This window comes from Drosophila biarmipes, unplaced genomic scaffold (genome assembly GCF_025231255.1).
Source record: "Drosophila biarmipes strain raj3 unplaced genomic scaffold, RU_DBia_V1.1 ptg000005l, whole genome shotgun sequence".
Lineage (NCBI taxonomy): Eukaryota > Metazoa > Arthropoda > Insecta > Diptera > Drosophilidae > Drosophila > Drosophila biarmipes.
Window position 1 is genome coordinate 2030878 of NW_026114527.1, and position 4831 is coordinate 2035708.

Genomic DNA, 4831 nt, shown 5'->3' on the forward strand with positions numbered 1-4831 from the left:
TGTCTGACCGTCCGTCTGTCTGCCTGTCCCTCTGTCCGTCAGTCCGTCCGTCTGTCCATCCGTTTCTACACAAATTTGTCTCTCAGTTTCAAAGCTATCAGGCTAAAACTTTCCTAAAAGTTTAGAAAAAAAATGTTAAGGATGACAACTGTGGCCATCACGGTTTTGGGAGGTTTGTGGGCATTAGAGTTGGCGTGGCAAATTTTTTTTGGCTCAATCGATAGGTATCGATGAGACATATACGTTTTAGCAAAAAAAAAATGTTGTAGCACGACAACTGTGACCGACCCCATAAAGTATATACTCGTATATTCTTGATAAGCGTCACTAGTCGAGTCGATCTAGTCATGTCCATCTGTTCGACCGTCTGTCCGTCCAACTGTCTGTCCGTCCGACTGTCTGTCTGTCCGTCCGTCCGTCTGTCCGTCCGTCCGTCTGTCCATCCGTTTCTACACAAATTTGTCTCTCAGTTTCAAAGCTATAAGGCTAAAATTTTCCTAAAAGCTTAGAAAAAAAAATGTTAAGGATGAAAACTGTGGCCACCACGGTTTTGGGAGGTTTGTGGGCATTAGAGTTGGCGTGGTCAATTTGTTTGGGTCAATCGATAGGTATCGATGAGACAAATACGTTTTAGCAAAATAAAAATGTTGTAGCACGACAACTGTGACCGTCCCCATAAAGTATATACTCGTATATTCTTGATAAGCGTCACTAGTCGAGTCGATCGAGCCATGTCCATCTGTCCGACCGTCTGTCCGTCCGACTGTCTGTCTGTCTGTCCGTCCGTCCGTCTGTCCGTCCGTCTGTCCGTCCGTCTGTCCATCCGTTTCGACACTAATTTGTCTCTTAATTTAAAAGCTATCAGGCTAAAACTTTCCTAAAATTTTAGAAAAAAAATGTTAAGGATGACAACTGTGGCCAGCACGGTTTTGGGAGGTTTGTGGGCATTAGAGTTGGCGTGGCAAATTTTTTTTGGGTCAATCGATAGGTATCAATGAGACAAATACGTTTTAGCAAAAAAAATGTTCTAGCATGACAACTGTGACCACCGCAGTTTTGTGCGGTTGTTGGGGGGTAAAGAGAGCGCGGCACATTTTTTTTTTTGTCATTCGATGGGTATTTTCGGCAGAGTGGACGTGGCACCCCACTGAAACAAACTTGCGGCGTTTGACTGTTCTAGCTCTTATAGTTTCCGAGATCTTAGCGTTCATACGGACGGACGGAGATGGTTAGTACGACTCGGCTAGTGTTTCTGATCAAGAATATATTTACTTTATGGGGTCGGAAACGCTTCCTTTTATCTGTTATATACTTTCTGACGAATCTAGTATATCCTTTTATTCTAAGAAGGATAAGTCTATGAAAAATAAATAAAATTAACTGGTATACTTTCAGTTTTCGCAGTAGTAGTACGGTATTGTGGGCGGCAGAGTGGACGTGGCACCCCACTGAAGCAAACTTGCGGTGTTTGACTGTTCTAGCTCTTATAGTTTCCGAGATCTTAGCGTTCATACGGACGGACGGACATGGTTAGTTCGACTCGGCTAGTGTTTCTGATCAAAAATATATTTCCGACCCCATAAAGTATATATATTCTTGATAAGCGTCACTAGTCGAGTCGATCTAGCCATGTCCGTCTGGCCGTCTGTCTGTCCGTTTCTACGCAAACTTGTCTCTCAGTTTTAAAGCTATCGAGCTGAAACTTTCCCAAAAGTCTTCTTTCTGTTGCAGGTAGTATATAAGTCGGAATCAGCCGGAAATATTATGAAACAAATTATAGCTTTGCGGCTCTTTGACATAATATCTAATACTATTGGGAATATAATTTCTTATATGTTTAAGAATTTCGAATTCAATTTTGAATTAAATTTTAGATGTGAAAAAATAATCTTGAAAATGAATGAAATCATTTTTTTTTATTTCACTGAAGTCAGCAACAATCCTTAAAAATTGTACATGGTGTTCCTAAAGTTGATTATTGATTTGAATTATTAATAAAATTGCAAGTCTTTAAAAAGACTCTAAAAAAATTATACAAGGATCGAAGAAGTAAAACACAACAGTAAATATCTTTGAAATTCTTTCTACGCCACTTAACTTAAATTTCTTGTGAATAGTCACAACACTGTTCACTCTTCTGCACCAACAGCTTTGACACGGCACAAGATTCGGGTTTAAAAGAAAAAAAACAAGCATTTTGCAAGTTTTACAAAGACTGTCAAAAAAACTCACAGATGCACAAAACACAAAGACCCAGAATTTCGTGCAATACTGTAAGGAATCAAATATCTCGCACAACTTTTCACATCACTTTATCACACAAAAATATACTCATTCTGCGTTGTGTGTTTTGTTTTTTATACCTAAAATAAGAATCGGGGAGGAAAGCGATTTTTTAACTGCGATAAGTGTTTCAGGTTAAAATGGGAGCAGGTTGCGAAGTTATGCTGAAAAACCCCTAATAAATGTTAATCCTCTTGCACAGGTAACAATAAAATACCATAAAAAACAACCATTCATGTTTATAACTAGTTTAAAAATTACCTGTTAAAACATGTTTTAATTACCCTTTAGAGCCTTTGGAAACACTTTTTTGTTTTTATACCCTTCCAGAGGGTATAATGATTTCAGTCAGAAGTTTGCAACACAGTGAAGAAGACGTTTCCGACCCCATAATATATATATATTCGTGATCAGCATCACTAGACGAGTCGATCTAGCCATGTCCACCTATCCGACCGTCTGTCCGCTCGTCCGTCTTTCCGTCGGACTGTCTGTCTGTCCGTCCGTCCGTCCGTTTCTACACAAATTTGTATCTCAGTCTCAAAGCTATCAGGCTAAAACTTTCCTAAAAGTTTAAAAAAAAATGTTAAGGATGACAACTGTGGCCATCACGGTTTTGGGAGGTTTGTGGGCATAAGAGTTGGCGTGGCAAATTTTATTTATACGTTTTAGCAAAAAAAATGTTCTAGCATGACAACTCTGACCACCACAGTTTTGGGCGCTTGTTGGGCGTTAAAGAGAATGCGGCACATTGTTTTTGTCATTCGATGGGTATTGATGATTTTTTCTATAATAAAAACTAGAGGCTACATATTTTCGCGTATTGTGGGCGGCAGAGTGGACGTGGCACGCCACTGAAACAAACTTGTGGTGTTTGAGTGTTCTAGCTCTTATAGTTTCCGAGATCTTAGCGTTCATACGGACGGACGGAGATGGTTAGTACGACTCGGCTAGTGTTTCTGATCAAGAATATATTTACTTTATGGGGTCGGAAACGCTTGCTTTTACCTGTTACATACTTTCTGACGAATCTAGTATATCCTTTTATTCTACGAGTAACGGGTATAAGCAGAAGGATAAGTCTATGAAAAATAAATAAATTTAAGGGGTATTCTTTCAGTTTTCGCAGTAGTAGTACTGTAAATTCCATTTTATGGACCACACTGTAAAAACAGCAATTATGCTGGTCACGAAGAAACTGATGTTTAATAATAATTATATTTGTAAGATTTCTTAAGTTCTTCAATCACAATTCATAAAGATGTTCACATAATTCTAATTAAAAAAAAAACGAAGGCTTGGAAAAAAATTAACCTTATGCTTTAAATTGAATATTAAGTATCACTTATTTTTATACCCTTGCAGAAGGTATAATGATTTCAGCCAGAAGTTTGCAACGCAGTGAAGGAGACGTTTCCGACCCCATAAAGTATATATATTCTTGATAAGCATCACTAGACGAGTCGATCTAGCCATGTCCATCGGTCCGACCGTCTGTCCGTCCTACTGTCTGTCCGTCCGACTGTCTGTCTGTCCGACCTTCTGACCGTCCGTCTGTCTGTCTGTCCCTCTGTCCGTCAGTCCGTCCGTCTGTCCATCCGTTTCTACACAAATTTGTCTCTCAGTTTCAAAGCTATCAGGCTAAAACTTTCCTAAAAGTTTAGAAAAAAAATGTTAAGGATGACAACTGTGGCCACCACGGTTTTGGGAGGTTTGTGGGCATTAGAGTTGGCGTGGTCAATTTGTTTGGGTCAATCGATAGGTATCGATGAGACAAATACGTTTTAGCAAAATAAAAATGTTGTAGCACGACAACTGTGACCGTCCTCATAAAGTATATATATTCTTGATAAGCGTCACTAGTCGAGTCGATCTAGTCATGTCCATCTGTCCGACCGTCTGTCCGTCCGACTGTCTGTCCGTCCGACTGTCTGTCTGTCCGTCCGTCCGTCTGTCCGTCCGTCCGTCTGTCCGTCCGTCCGTCTGTCCGTCCGTCTGTCCATCCGTTTCTACACAAATTTTTCTCTCAGTTTCAAAGCTATCAGGCTAAAACTTTCCTAAAAGTTTAGGAAAAAAATGTTAAGGATGACAACTGTGGCCACCACGGTTTTGGGAGGTTTGTGCGCATTAGAGTTGGCGTGGCAAATTTTTTTTGGGTCAATCGATAGGTATCGATGAGACAAATACGTTTTAGCAGAAAAAAAATGTTCTAGCACGACAACTGTGACCGTCCTCATAAAGTATATATATTCTTGATAAGCGTCACTAGTCGAGTCGATCTAGTCATGTCCATCTGTCCGACCGTCTGTCCGTCCGACTGTCTGTCCGTCCGACTGTCTGTCTGTCCGACCGTCTGACCGTCCGTCTGTCTGTCTGTCCCTCTGTCCGTCAGTCCGTCCGTCTGTCCATCCGTTTTTACACAAATTTGTCTCTCAGTTTCAAAGCTATCAGGCTAAAACTTTCCTAAAAGTTTAGAAAAAAAATGTTAAGGATGACAACTGTGGCCATCACGGTTTTGGGAGGTTTGTGGGCATTAGAGTTGGCGTGG

At 40.4% G+C, this 4831-nt stretch overlaps 1 long non-coding RNA gene across 1 annotated transcript; it reads left to right on the forward strand.

The window, feature by feature from the left end:
• The first annotated feature begins 535 nt into the window (after window positions 1-535).
• On the forward strand, window positions 536-4080 carry LOC127011701 (uncharacterized). The gene is made up of 3 exons (XR_007764959.1): window positions 536-557; window positions 937-988; window positions 4046-4080. It is a non-coding gene; the product is annotated as an uncharacterized LOC127011701 (long non-coding RNA).
• The last annotated feature ends 751 nt before the right edge of the window (window positions 4081-4831 follow it).